The sequence below is a fragment of the Pagrus major genome, chromosome 14, assembly GCF_040436345.1.
Source record: "Pagrus major chromosome 14, Pma_NU_1.0".
Taxonomy (NCBI): domain Eukaryota; kingdom Metazoa; phylum Chordata; class Actinopteri; order Spariformes; family Sparidae; genus Pagrus; species Pagrus major.
In genome coordinates, this window is record NC_133228.1 from 6,571,409 (window position 1) to 6,587,518 (window position 16,110).

The following is a 16,110-nucleotide window of genomic DNA, read 5'->3' on the forward strand; positions in this document are numbered from 1 at the left end:
CCTGCCGACATGTCCAAGAAAAAAGAGTTATTTTATGTATAATGAGAATGTTCTAAAAATGGTTGGTAATGTTTTCGATATAATCAGAAATGAACTTTGAATCACTCCCACCTTCCCCAACTAGTCATTTAACAGCCAAAGTCTTAGCACACAGTAGCTAACTGAATGAATGAAAATGTGGTTACAGACCAGGTTACAGTGAATACAAGGGCAAATATACTGTTGCAATTACAATGACAGACTGAAGGAGAAAAGACAATGTGGTAGTCATGTGTAGTAGATCACATACATTCCAGCAGTCACATTCCATATCGTCTCCAGGGTTGCATTAATATATAATATATTTCACTGTGTACCGCAGTATGAAAGTTGTTATTGTGCCGTGTACAATTGCTTATCTACGGAATTTAATTATACCGCATTTATATAAAGTTTCACGCTGTCGGGACATAATATTAAGATAAGAAAGTGTTTTAAATTCATTTGATGTAATACAGTGTTTGTTCGACCAAAAAAACCTTGTTTTCATTCCTTTAAGGGTCATTATAAATGATAATAATAATAGTATCTGTGTAATACTGTAAAACATTAGACATGAAACCATGATATTTTCTGAGAAATCTCATACTGTTGCAACATTTCACTAATCAAGTTTATAGTTTGAAATCAGCTTGTGAAAAATAAGGTAGGCTGAACTTAGAAGGCTACTGCCGTCCAATGTATCAGATACATATTTAATCAACATTTAGATTGAAAACTTGCTAGCAAATGTATAGGTTTTATAAATTACAGATTGAAATGATAATCTGAATGACTATACTACTGGGTGTTCTCTACACTCAAATTAATTTTCCTAAAGAAACATATTACATCATGGAAACTCACTATGTGTCTTTTAAACAAGTCATGATTGTTTCCTCTGACAGTAATAAAAAAATGCCAACCATGAGTCCAATTTAGTCCCCACTCCAATAAACTTTTAATTTACCTAATATAATGAGTGTAGCCTCCCATAAAGTCTTTGCAATTACGCAGGAGCAGCCAAAGCTGTAAGGTCTTCAAGCTAAATGAAGAACTGAACTTAAGACGGTAAGACTGTAGACTGTAACTGGGAAACTGATCAAAATGTGTCATTTGTTGGTGTGATTAAAAGGTGTTGAATGAACGTAACTTCTCAAATTCAGTGAACTTTTCTGTTTTTAAGCTGAACCAGCTTGCAATGTTTTACAGTGTAGAATTCAATCATCATATTTATTTGATTAAACTGGTTTAAATGCACCCTTGAGAAATGATTCACTTGCATTTACAGGGAGATCTAGTGTTAAATGGAAAATGTGACATTACACAAACATTTTTATCAATCCGGATGTATAAAAGCAATATTTTTTCACCAATGTTATATTAAAACGTATAATACCACCACTTATCCCTACATTAGGAGTCAAAAAGGCTCTTTTGAAGCTGTACTTTGTGACTTGTAAAGTGGCACTCGCACAGAGCAGGTCTGATTACACAGACTGGGAAAGATGACAGCTGGCAATCGTGTTTTACCTTTTAACAAAATCTATCTACTGTACATCTCCATTTATGAGCTGCTCAATACCACATGTATTTTTTAGACAGCAGCATTTGCAAGTAGAGCCAGTTTCCATGTAAGTGTAAACCAGACAGCAGATGTTTGATAAACCGGAGGAGTTAAGCAATCAATGACATCAGGATGTGAGCGAACATGATCACAGATATGCATGTATGTAGAAGTGGTGTCAACAACTGAAAATAGAGAAAACAGGCTGCCAGGTATTGCTGCAATACAGGACGGTGAGCAACACTCAGCCTGCTGTGTTTGATAAGGGTGAAGTCAGACAGAGGATGACTCAAAGCAAATAGACTCAGGAAGACAGCTCACACATTTAGATCCCAAAGTAGTCTGTTCTGACATGGAGGACAGGACATAATAGAAATGCAATTTAAGGCCTATGAATTCGACCTTGACTGCAGATGTATTAATTTAAGCTTGTAATTATTGCATCACCTCTCTGGCTCAGAACAGGTCAGTGTCACAGCATTATTCAGATTTTGTTTGAGGTGAGAATGAGTCTAATGTGTATCATTGCATGCACGTCAGACGACCTTCCCTGGATTAACAAGGTAAAGTACAAACAGACCACTGTCATCATCTCAAGGTGTGGGGTGGCTATCGAGTTCACTTTCAGAGGAAAATAGGAAACGCTGTATTTTAAGACAAGGTGGCACTTTGTTGTCTGAGTTTGGGGGATTTTTGTCTGCCTTTTATCTGGCTTTCAGACCAAATTCTGCAGCCTGCTGTGTCGATGAGATGACAAGGACAGTGGAGGAGATGCTCTGAACTAAACTGAACTGAAATATTTCAACTTCTGTCTGAAGCAGAAACATAAAGCAAAAGCAGAGAGAGGAGTAATGGTGTAAAAGCAGTATTTTCTCCATTTCTGATTTTGTGGGCCACTTTAGATATTTTTTTATCCTACCTGTACAAATTGCAATCTTGCTTTCAATATCTGTGCTTTTATCATGATTTTTTATGGCCATTTTGTCCTACCTTTGCTGTTAGTGAACCACTAACATAGTAGCCAGCTGGGAGCATGCTAACGCTGGTCACAACAGCTCTCCAAGCTTTACTTTGTTTTTTTCGTACTGTGCTGTGTACTGACCCCAAGCATTTACGTCTGAGGATAACTAATCATTTTATTCAATTAAGAGATTTTATGAGGAGGGGAAAAAAGCTCCCTGGGCTAACGAGCATGCTAACTGCTTGCTAGTTGCTGGTCGCTAATGGGACGGTAATTTCCTCCAGTGAATTTAAAATATTAAAAAGACATGTTTATACCATTACCTGTCTTCTATCTGTCTAAAAAACATTCTTCTTTTGTGGAGCAGGTTATACTCTGACAGAGACAGATAAATAAAATAAGATGGGCGGCGCAGCTACTGTAAGTTATAGCTTCCTCCATTTTGGACTCCCCAGCTCCCTTTAAGGTCAGCACTCTCAAGACAGCCTGCGAATGGTGAGTGGTGTAAATTTGTACATCAATTTGTACGTCACCCCCATGTGTGAATTCACTGATCCCATTAATAATAAGTGAGTTCACTGTTATACAGAGTAGCTTCCAGGTGTAAAACCTTGCTAATTCGTATTTCATAACAAATTCATTCATACATTCGTTCAACAGCTTTGCTTTAAGTGATATTTTATTTCCATGTTAATTTTGATACTTACATATGCTGTCTGCCTTGCATCCCCAACTCCCACCTACACAAATTTGCTATGGTATATTAAGGATTCATCATTAAGTCTCATTTATAAATCCACAGCCAAACTGTAGAGTAATCACTACAAAACTGACACATTATTACACACACCTATTTATAGATCATCAGATCATAAGTTTGATTCTAATACTAAAACACACACTAACAAAACAGCACGAAATTACCCCAATCTCCTTCAAAGCTTCTGTGCCTTAAACTCAGCACTTTCTCTCAGCCCCTGAAAAGATGAAGAGTGCTTGCACAGGATAAAATGCCATGACATATTACATAATGTTTAAACATCACTCGAAGCAGAATCCTGACCCAGTTTCTTTTTAGTAGCAGGGAAAGAAGAGATAACAACAGCAGCTTTTCCTTCCTTTTTTTATATCTGAAGGGCACCTTTTGCCATTCATTCAGCTAAGAATGAAAACACAGAGTCATGGAGGCAAAACCTTAATGCTGGTCTAATACTGAATGGGCTGTCCTGTGTATTCAAGCTACGAAACAAAAAAAATATGGGTTCTAACAATTCATCCACCATGGTCTATGCATAAGCTGTCGTAGAGTTCATGAATACATTTTGTCATGTATAAAGATTAAATATTAGATATTATGAACAATGAAAGAAACTCAAAGAGAAAGAGAGCAACATATTTCTAGGTGACAGACTGCTGAACAGCTGAGTCATCACTAGTATTTGTTGAGCTAACACTGAGACAGTATTCTTAGAAATCCAGTGCCTGTGTGGTTACGAACATTAGCATTTAATTAGTTATAGTTTTATAAAAGAAGGAAAATATGAATCATGTATTCCTAGTTCCACTCTGTAATTGTATACTCTTCATACTGTAGTGCTGCTGTACACACAGATGGGTAACAAATTAGATGAAAACCCAACTGTGTCAAGGTAAGGTGTTGTTCCACGATCATCCACAACAGTTTCAGTGATCCTTGTCATACATTCTCCAAGTCTCTGAACTCTACTGGAGGATTAATCAACATTCTTTCAAAAGATATTAGCTCATTTGGTGTTATGATGATGGTGGTGCAGTGAGCTGTCGATCAAGTCGCTCCAAAATCTCTCTTAACTTTAATAACAAAAACAGCTTTAATGTGATGTTATTCTTTACATAAATATGTAAGTTTGTGCTGCTTTAAACCTGACTAAATTACCATATCATTGCTTATAAAGCTGATGCAGCTAGCATGTTAGCAAACAGTATCTTAGAGAACAATATCTGACTCTTCAGCTAAACGGTCCACTATACTATACACTATATTACACTGGACACATTCTTTATGGTGGGTTTATCTGAGCTAATGAGATGCTGAGAGTGAAACAAAACACTACACCTGAAAGGTGGAAAACCAAAACACTGATCTGAAAGACACTAAAACGCTTAAGGGGAACTTGTCTCTGATAATTCTCTGTGGATTTTTCACTATGAACAGCGGAGTCATCATTTGACCCATTGTTCATGTCATATATAAGATTAGATTACATTCATTTACAGTCAAGAAGGGACTATTCGTTGTAGCTAATGTGATATTCATCTCTAATATTCATATTTTTCCAAGCCCCCCCTTGTTGTTGCAGCTAAAACCCAATTCCCAACCAGACATCAATGAGAACACATTTTATACTGTGTCACAAAAAAGCCTTTGAACCCCTCAAACTTCAATAGTTGTTCTTGACACCAATGTTGATTCACTGCTCAACATGTTACTGTAAAATGGTGACTTGTTATTGTATTGTTATTGAGGTTGTGCCCTGGGAGAGAATGAACACCCATTTAGGTTAATGGGAAAGTCTTCCGCCTACCACACACTATAATGAAGTTTCTCACAACAGCTGTTGTGACACTGGATTAATCAGTGGTGTTTATAAAGCCTGGCTAAGAGCTTTGTTATTTCTGAAGCTAATTACTGGGATACATCTGTTGCAATGTGTGCATGAATGGTATACATTAGCAGCAGTATCAGAGGAAAAATCAATCTACTGTGTTTGGACTATTTCCAAGAGCTTGAATTTGTTCATATTCTGAACATTTACTTCACACAAAATTGTGTGAAGTCGTGTTTTGTACCAAAACCCACAGCAAACTAAGTACAACTGATTTAATAGTTTCAAGGAAAACCACAGCACATGATGGCATCTTATTTAATTCTCTGTGCTCGCTCTGTGTCCGCCTTAATTAAGCAACCTGATACAAGCAGTCTTCTAGGCATGTCCTGATCAAGACAGTTTGCCCAGATGCTCATCTCATAAGCAGCAATCAAATTTACTGAATGAACCAGTTCTCTAAGAGGCAGGGTCATGAAAACAATGTGAATTTAGTCTGTCTTTTGTCCTGCATGAAATAATTTCACTACAAGCCATAATGATGACTCAGTGAAAGTATACAGTGCGTAGGGATGCAACAATATTCAATATTTTATCGAACCGTTCAATACACCCTGTTAGGTTCAATACATAAAGGCAAACAATACAATACAATACAAAACTACAATAATGTTTGCTGTTTAACTTGATTGGATACTGCATATGTTTTTTATAGAAGGCAATTAAGATAAGTGTTAAATTTTTATAATAAGGTTTGTGGTTTGACTATATCTGCTTTTAATTATTTTTACATGCAATATTGCCTTTGCTAGTGTGAGTAGTTTTATATTAAGATATCGAAACCGTACCGTTACCGTGGCCCAAAAACTGTGATGCATACCGAACTGTGGGAAAACTCTACCGTTGCATCCCTAATAGTGCGTGTCTTCATTTAAACCAGCCAATGTTCGTCAGGCAAAAACAAACAAAACATTTTGACACTAATATAAACAATCACTTAAAGTTTTACCTCCTCTCACTTCTTCAGTTTAAATGCATCAATGCAAAGGAGGCACTAGTACAACCACTAGTAAATTACTTCAACTGCTACCTTCTCAATCAAAATGTCACACAAGACACATTTGTTGCTGTGCAAATACACTTGAGACGCCAAGTATACAGGCAAGGGCAGCGTAAAGGTGATCAATCTAGCTTGTTCAGACTTTTTCAAGTGGCTGCGCTCATCGAGGTTTGTCAAATGGTCAGATAAATTACTTATGTGGTTCGGCACTCTCTCCAAAGTCAATCCTGCCACATAAAGCACCAATGCTATCCATTTACAAGACACGAGTGGATATAAAGCACTCCATGCTGAAAGGTTATGGAGATTGTTCTACTTGAGTTAAAGTTTGGATTTGTTGATTAGCAGTGATGCAATTCATTTTTTATAAAATAAACTACAGAAGGTATTGTTTAAAGGATACAAAGACAACTGAGCGGGACAATTACAAGATGAACACAGCATAAAGAAATGGAACTCAATTTGGTCTAATTACATTCCATTTGCATTGTAATTTACAGTAAAGTGAGTTTCCAGGATTGCAACAGAAAGCTCAAAGTCATAAATCCAGAAAAAAACAAAAAACAAATTGTATTCATTAGGGAAAAAGGAGCCGCATACAAAAATTGAATAGAAAAACATTGAGGATGCTGCATATCTCATCCTTGCAAAATACATTTAGCAGTCATTTCCTATACTGTTCACCAGACTGCCGTGCCATAGTTGACAGTCCACCAACTCCCTGACTATCCTCCTCTTCAGCGCTAGCTGAGTGTGAAAACACTAAATCCAAGCCAGCATGCGGTAGTGTCAGAGTTGTTTTATCCATCAAAGAACTGACACATCTGTCAGCACGAGGTGGGTCTATGGCCAAAGGGAGCCACTATATGAGGTGTCGATACTGGGAGCAGCCCATATGGTGGCTGATTTAGAGCTGGAGTGGAAGTACAGCACTCACCGTAAATAAAATGTGCGTTCATATGGGCCAGGAGAGCGTGGGCAGAGTTAACTCTGTTGGCCAAGATACTGTCCGGAGTGAGACCTGAGCCAAGGTAGTAAAGACTAGTCACCGAGAATATGAGACCCAGGGTATCCATTTATTTGTAAAGTAGGCAGGAAAGTAGAAGCTAAATGTGTCAGAATGAGCAGCCTATAAGTGTTCAGGGTTTTTTATGTTTTCAAGTGTGTGTGTGTGTGTGTGTGTGTGTGTGTGTGTGTGTGTGTGTGTCAAATGCATAGAAAAACAATAAGCAAATAGGCAGATGCAGAGAAGGTGAGAAATTACAGATACCACATTTCCTAAAATCCAAAAGTTGGTAGAGTCAATGGAGCTTATCAGCAGTGTGCTGGGGAACAGGTGTGAACGCTGAGGAGCCTGACCGTGGTGCTGCCTGACAGTGAGCCCAAAAAATGCTCCTGCTAATTAGCCTACTGCACTGAAAATGTGTTATGTCAGTCCCTGTATTAATCTGCTGCCTTCCAAGTAGGAACAGATTGATACAGCAGCTGATAGATGCTAAAGGAAAAAGCATCTTCAATTAGGGTTGCAGTGAGGCAGATGATTGGTACCTTACCCGACACTGGCCATAGGAAGGAATTCAGGTATCAGCCAGATGTGGGTGAGTTCATGAGGAAATATATTCAGTAAAATCCAGATGAATTGTGCAGCTGTAACAGCAGGTGTTCAAGGTTTGAAACTCTGGGCTCTTAATTCTATATGGGGGATAATCTGCTCTAAGTTTTGGAGCTATAGTCACTTTAATTTGGGCCTTTGGGGGATGTAAACAGAAAGTTTAATGTTGCCATGGAGTCAGTTAGTTAGCTCTGGATTACAACTTAACCCCTATTTCGTAGCCTATATTTGTTACATTTTGACAGATTGATAGGATAAGTCATTTCCTGGCAATGCTGATGAGCCACACTGTTCCCCAAATATTTTTTGACAAATAACTTAATTTTGTGCTCAAAGTCACAAAATTTCGAATGTTGCTAATACAGAATAATGACATATGACTAGAGTAGAGTCTGTCATATGTCATTCTCCAATAGGGGGTTATAAAAGCAGTGTGACTCCTTTAAGAAACAGGGCAGTGCATAGTGTGTGAGTGGTCAAGCAAGGGAAGGAGAAATATCTATGGTGACTTTCTTCAGAGCAGAGTGGTGTTAGCCCCCGGAGCAGAGGCAAAGTTTCAAGGTGAAGTTGTCTAGTGGCAGTAAATGTACAGTACAGGTTACATTTTGCCCATGAAGAAACTCGCAGCTCCTCAACACACAAGAAGAACTTCTGTTTGAGTGACAGCTATCACTATCCCTGCTAATATTCATGCTGCTCGTCCGGGTTAATATCAATGCTATCGCTAATCCATGCTAGTGATGTTGATCTTGCTAGAACATCAGTCTGGTTGCAACTGTTATGGCTACGTATGACTATAACCACGCCCCATTCTCTGTTTGAGGAGGAATGTTGACAGTTAGACAGGAAGAGAAACTGACTAGAGGGGGGCTTTAAAAGTATGCTGAATTATCCATTAGCAGTTCTTGTTTGCAATTTACCCGCAGTGTCTTTGCCTTTTGTCTCTTCCTTTGTGCCTCGCCCCGTCAGCTATCCTGTGCCGCCTTGGGGGAGGCGTACCTCACAGTTTGATAACCTCTGTTCTCAAACAATAGGATTTAAATATGCAAAATTGAAAAAAAAAAAAAAAAAATGGTGTATGAACCTCTCCACTTGGGAAGTTATGGGGTAGAACTCTGTAAATATTATATAAGGAAACGTTATACAAATATTAAATGCAACAAAGTTAGCAGTGGTATCAAATTGGTATTGGTATGCAGATACGGTGAGATTAGGTGTAGAAGTCTGTATCAGGAATGAAGTGGTGTATTAGTGGATTTTCGATATTTCTTTTTTAGGGGCCTGACCGATATTAGACTTTTGAGGCAGATGCTGATAATAGCTAATAAGATAAGGCAGTAAAAAAATATTATATTGATACACTGGCTGATATTCTTTTATACACAGAATATATAATCATACATACACTTTGCAATGATAAGTGGTTGACAAGACAGTTGTGACAAGACTGGTATGTTATGGAGGCAGGAGATTTTACAGTTATACAATACATGTATTGTCCAAAATGACATCAGTGCACTGAAACAGTAAACTTCAGTGTGAATTTATAAATTATCAATCATTACCCAAAGCAGCCTTTTCTGCTTTATATTCGGTAAAGTTTTAATATCTGTGCATAAATCGGACAACATATACGCTGATACCAATGTATATATACACATGTATATATCAGTCGGGCTCTTCTTCTTTTTACTACAGGTCATCATTTGCTCACTTATAGTCATAAATGCTCACTTAATTAAAGTATCCTTTTCTTGTTAGTATTGAAAAATACTGTCCATTATGTTCCAGTCCACCTTTTTTTAATACAACATAGAGCTTACAGCACTAAAAGGCTTTTTTACTATAAAATGTGTGTGCTGAGCTACAATTAAATGTCGAGTATTTAACTTTTCCTGGAGATATGGTGTGGAGGAGGACAGAAAGGAAATCGAAATCCTTGTAAAGCTTGACAGGAAATCCATAAAGAGATAATTCTCAGCAGCAGGGCATATTCGGACACTAGAGCAAACAGCAGCAATCCCTGTGGATTTCTGCTTTTCATCCTCTCTCTCTCCATTGCTAGTGTAAAACCTAATGATGTCACCTCGCAGGCGACTGGGAAGGAAAGTAGATTAGAAAAAGGATTCCTGTTGGTTTTAGGATCAGCAGTTTGTATAATTGTGTCTTGTCCATGTTTTATCTTTCATGAGGAAGGAGCGGGGAGGTGTGGAGGGGGACCTCACACAGGCTGCAGACAGCATTTCATTAGACTGTAGCATTTCAGCACGGCAGCCTTCAAAACAGGGGAGGTGGGGGGTGGCTGGGTGGGTCCACGTGCCTCACAGAGTGGAGTCTCAGTTCCATCACTGCAGGGGGGGCTCCGGGCTCAGGGATAGCATGGAGACAATGGGGTAAATGTTCTAAAGTAGAAGGACAGTAGTAAACTGAAGATCTACAAAGGTAGTGAGAGCGGAATCAGGTTAGGTACAGTGCTTTAACTACAGAATCATGAAGTCGAATACTATTTTGTGACTATTTTCATTGAAAGCACTTTTCAGTGGTGCAGTGAATACATTTTTAGTATGGGCAATCAAAGTGGGAATGAGCTGGCCTTCATAATATTAACAGAATGTTCTATCCATTGACCAAAGGCAGTGCAGTACGCAATTTGGCCCGGTCTCAGCGTGGCAAAGCTGTGAGTGAGGCCGTTAGCCATCTGAAATTCAAACCTCATACCACCATCAGGGATTGGCTGGAGCATGAGGAAATGGAACCACCAGCTGATCACAGCTGGATTTCTTCCTTGTTGGGGGATTTAGACAGCTGAAGTGTCCAGCTGAAGGTTCAAACTGTATATATGTCATTACATTTTGAGGAGTCTATGCTGAGGTGTTGTATGCAGACTCATAACAACATCTCTGCGTGTTCATTTATCAGGGTTTGAGACAGAATTTGATGCTGTTTCCTAGAAGGAGATCCTCGATGATTGCATAGATACAAAAGGCTGTATACATTAGATCATCAGCTGAAGCAGAAAATCAACTGCTGCATGCATATTGGTGAATGCGAGTGTTTGTCTGCTATTGCTGTAACTTGGGTATACTTATGCTCTATACTTCTACTCCACTATACTTCATAGAAGAGTATGGTACTTTTTACTCCACTGAATGTTCTGCTGCTAATGGGTCTCTCAACCAATACAAAACAAGAAACATAAAAGGGAACTTTGCGTTTTTAACCGTCTTTGTATCACTTCAATGCTGGTAATTTATGTAAATGCACAATGTTGAACTCAATTTTGCCTGCACCTGGAGCCCCCCACCTCTTTGCCTGCAAAAATCCAACAGATGACGCCAAATGCGTCTCTTTGTATAGGTCTATTTCTTGCCTGAAATGTTTTAGACAACATATTATTTAGCTGTATTATGATATTGTTTGTAACCAGCCAGCCGTTTTACTGTTTCCTGTTTAAAATCAGGCATAGAGCCAAAACCAAACACCACCCAGCTCACAGTATGTCAGTGTATATTGGTCTGGTGCAGCGCAGTGCATTCTGGTTGTTGTAGGTTTTCTACCTTCTGAGCAAAAGGGAATACCACAGCCATTTTTCTCTGTTTCCGCTGTTCATTTAGCTCCAATTTCAAAATTATTTTTCTTTCTTTCTGCTGCATAAACAGCCCAGTTCAAAGCAAGGGCTACCTGTCCAGCAGTGAAGTACTTCTTTGAGTAGTGTGTGATCATGGGAGTTCAACATCAAGCAACCACTATTGCTGGTCAAAATCTATCTACATGACTCAAGCAGAAATGTTCATAGACAAAGTAATGTCTCTAAGAGTTTTCATGTTTAGTCTTGTTTGCCGACTTCCTTCCTCACTCAAACACAGAACTTATAGTGACAGGCAACTATGTGAAACGCACCATTAGCTTGAATAAACTTGTAGATTCTCTGGGTATTAACATTTTCAAAACATTTGGGAAAATGTTAGTTCACAACTGTTTTTAGACATTTTAATATAATGAGCATAAAAAATGTAATGCATTGGTATAGGTTAATGTATGGAACAGTTAAAGTTAATATGATTAACATTATGGAGTATTTTTACTTAATGGTTTTGCAGCGTTGATTTATTGTGTCAACTCAAAACATGAACACAAGACTGAATAATGAAACGAAAACATACATAAGTGTTTTGGTGGTTGGCTGTGAAATAAAATTTGAATGCATGTTCAAAAATGTTTCCCTGTAATGTTGTAGAATTAACATCAAGCTAAACTCCAGCAGCTGTTCAGAATGAACGAACGCAGGCCTAGGCTAGTACTATCAATCTGATTACTCTCGCTCCAACCCAGCTGCCTGCACCCATGTGCTGCAGCCAAGATTCCTGCTTCTTTTGTGGGAAAAAGTGAAAAACAAAAACACAACCATTCCTGGAAAACTGTTGTTACGTAACTGCATCCCAGCCATAGATAATTGGTTAATTTGTCCTCATTCAAATGAGCCTTGCACATGGTCAGACATTTAGGTAGCAAATAAGAAACTTGATTGCCACTTCTGCTGTTAATTTAGGTGATTGCCAGACAGAAAACAAAAGCACTTCATTGTGTCTCTTTTTGTATTTAATTGTATTACTTTTTAAATTGGACATGAGAGTATTGTATAAAGGAGCTATCATGTTTCTATAATGTACCCGGTGTTGCTCCTTCCTCTTTTACAAGCAACCAGAGACAGACCCCCCCTCTCTCTATCATGAGCCTCGATTACATCAATGCTTTGGCTATCATATAGCAACAGTCCACACAGCTCAGTTCTAAAGAAGAACTCTGAAGCAACGAATATTGAGCAATGCAACGGTCTCCACCACACTAATAGAAGCAGCATGATCTGTGTTAGCTGTAAATGAAACCTTGAGCAAAGCGTGGCAGTGAGTGCTGGCCTTCATTCAGTGACAACATACTGAGCAAACAACAGGCTGGAGTGGAAACAACACAGTAGACTCAGTGTCCAAGTGTGAAACCTTAGCACAAAGACACGTCTAAAGCTGAAAAAAAAAACTCACTTTCAAGGCAGCATCACATGACTGATTTCCAGGTTTTTGAAAATGTCTACATCTTATTGAAGAACAAAATTCTTCAAATGCACAACAGTATGATCAGCTTCAACTTAAGTCTGACAGTCTAACCCGCCCACTCCTGTTTCCCGTTTTGACAGTGTTAAGGTTCACTTACAGAAAGAGAGGAAATGCGTACCGTGTGCCAGTCAATCGAGGGAGGTGAGCCCGTCGTCGCTACCGCTTCTTGGTCAGACTAAACCTGGTACGACGAGCCACTGAGCTCAGCCCGTCTCTCCCACACACACACACACACACACTCACACACTAAACACTGAAGGGAGGAGACAAGGCAGAGAGAAAGAGCATGCGAGAGAATTCATGCCTCTCTCTCTCAAGTGCTTTTTCCTCTTTTTCCTCTTCTTCTTCTTCTCATTTTCAGTAACTTTCTTGTTCTTCTACTCTGTAATTTTGTCACATCACTGGTATATTTACTCTTCCTCAGCTTTTATCTGTCCTCAAAGCACTCATAATTTCCCTCTTGCTATTTTCCAATCCATCCATCTTTTCCTTCAGCTACTTCTCTCTCTCTATGAACCCCCTATCAGGCATTCTGTCTACAGTACCACTCTTTTTCAGACAAACATCATCTGACACACAAACCAGCAAAACACCACGCAACCACAAAACAAGGAAGTAGGCTGTCGTTGTTCATAAAGGGCTGAATCTGGTGTATTGAAGCAGTTATTAGTGCAAGTCAGAGCTCTGCGTACGCCCCCGAGCACAAGGCTACTCTAACCACACGGCTCTTCCTCATGCTCTTGTTGACTGAGGCCCTCATGCACCAATAAACCAAAGCCACAGAGCCAATCTCCCCAGCCATCATGGAAAATCACCCCAGAGGACGACGCATGCACAACGCAGCCGCCCTGCGACCTTATTATGGGCCAATAATGTAAGCTTTAATGCATTCTCCTATGCTTCTGTTTCCATTAACCTGCTTAAATGTTTTCCACACACAACAGAACAGGGGCCACTTAAAGATACAACGCCATATGTACCACATGAACATGTAAACATGTTGAAAGGTTTGTCATTATCATTATCTAAAGGTCATTTGCAGATGCAGCAGTACACTGAATTCAATTTGATTTGAGTTTCCTCTTCCATGAGAGTAAATAATCTTGAAACACGACTCATCCAAACGCTCCTGATGTCGTCAACAACACATTAAATCTCCTCAGGCAGGGTTAAACTGAGGTCTGCTGCATTTACTCGTGCTTCAACATTTCTGTCAGTACTCTGCATGATGATGAAAAGGACAGGTGATGGTTAGGTTTAACAGTAGCTGCTCTAAGAAATGGTACTACATGACTGAAGCCTGCTGTTCTCACCAAATGTGTCAGCAGCTTGCAAGAAATATGATCTAAAACTGGATAACACTGGATAATTATGTAATGAAAAAACTTAAGATAGTGTGAAAACTGAACATGTCACCAGTATTGTTTTCTAATTATCTTGGCAAGTCCCTTCAAAGTCAACGTCTGCTTTGACACATCTTTGTTTGCTAGTAGACATGTGCATGAGTCCATTGCCATGTACATTTTTCAAGGAATAGTTCATGGAATAGTTAGAAATAGTCTGGCACATTAGTGTATTCCTTTTGGGAATACACTAATGTGCCAGACTATTTCCTGGAGTCTTGTCATCGGCATGAGGTTGCCAAGCAAACAGACTATACTCCACGAAGAGACTAGGCCTGGCCAAGTACTAGTAGAGCACACAACCCCCATGTAGAAACACAGCATGTTGCTTTACATTTTGATTTTTGTATGGATTAAACTGAAAAGATACAGCGTGTTAACGACAGGTATATAGGTGGATTTTGTTACCTCTGGACAGAGCAAGGCCATCTGTTTACCCCTGTTTACAGTCTTCATGTCAAGTAGCTGTGTCATTATCTCCAAAACAATGATTCAATTTTACTTTTTTGATTTTATGCCATTGTGAGACTTTTATGCCATTGTGAGACTATTGCATCTCGATCTGTTAAGACCAACAGATCATTGGGTTTAAGCCCTAACACCTGTCAAATAAGCTTGACTTCATCCAGGTGGGTTTCTGAAGGTTAGGGTTAGTCTAGTTGAAATAATATTGACAGTTCCACAACAATGCAACCCTTCAGGGATTCAACAATTAACAACAAAATATTGAAATTCAGTTTGGTTGTAGTTCAAGTTTGGTTTCTCAAATCGTTCCCAAAAAAATTTGATCCAACATCTTAGAAGCTGTCAGACTCTGTTGATCATCTTTGTACACACAAACTAAGTGTCTGCAAGTGTTACTGTTTTGTTTGCTTCTTTTGATTTCAATGATCATTTTGATCGATTTTTGATTCAGAATACAAATTGTGACAACCTTAATGATAAGATAAGCTGACCGGCTGCTGGCTGTAGTATGGGACAGAGAGATGTGAGAGTTGTATCAACCTCTTTGGCAAAAGACATCACCAACAATTAAGCAAACTCATTTTAGACATAAGCTATGACTAAAATGACACATGTTCAATCTAAAAAGGGACTGAGATGTACTCTTGTTACTGTCACAGTCTTTTTGAGCCAGCAATGTTACAGCAGAAATGATTTGGGGTAGGGCTGATTGATTAGGGCAAAATTGTAATCCTTGGTCAATATCAACATCTAGATTATTTAACATGATGACTGATTGACTTTGGAAACATCATGACTTTAAATTAAATTCCTTCCCTTGAACTGTAAATATAAATCATTTGAAATGATCTAAAAAATAAAAAATAAATGTCTTATAATAAAAGTATGGTATATAATAAATAAATATACAGGTGATGTGTATTATGATGTCATTTTTATTTGGTATATTGAATTTAAGATATTAAATTAAAAGAGGATAGCTGACATTCTTCTATTCTTCTTCTATGATTATTTATCCATTTTCCATGTTGAAAACACTCATTGATAGCATGAGCATGAGAGCCAACCAACAGAGGGACTTGCTTATCAACACACTGCTAGTGTTAAAGGGGCATCAATAACTACTACATCTTCAGAATCCTATAGCTAGACTACTTGGATTAGGCAGCTACTAGATGTGAATTAATCGAGCTTTATGAAACTGAAGGTGTGTGGGGCTGGACAAGAGGGTGTACATTTTGTCAATAATGGAAGAAAATGTTTATTCTTAGGTATTTTGAAGCTGCTGTTTCATGTTCTGGAGGTTATGGAAACGTTCTGTCACAGAG

General features: G+C 38.6%; 1 protein-coding gene across 4 annotated transcripts in view; it reads right to left on the reverse strand.

Moving 5' to 3' along the window:
• osbpl8 (oxysterol binding protein-like 8) overlaps positions 1 to 16,110 on the reverse strand; it is a 98,675-nt gene that overhangs the window by 49,630 nt on the left and 32,935 nt on the right. Inside the window, exon 1 of one of the 4 annotated variants that reach the window (XM_073480371.1) lies at positions 13,033 to 13,052. The exons of the other annotated variants lie outside the window; for them this stretch is intronic. The gene's annotated coding sequence lies outside the window, so the exon portion shown is untranslated. Of the gene's footprint in view, positions 1 to 13,032; positions 13,053 to 16,110 lie in introns of those variants that run through there. 4 annotated transcript variants of the gene reach the window in all.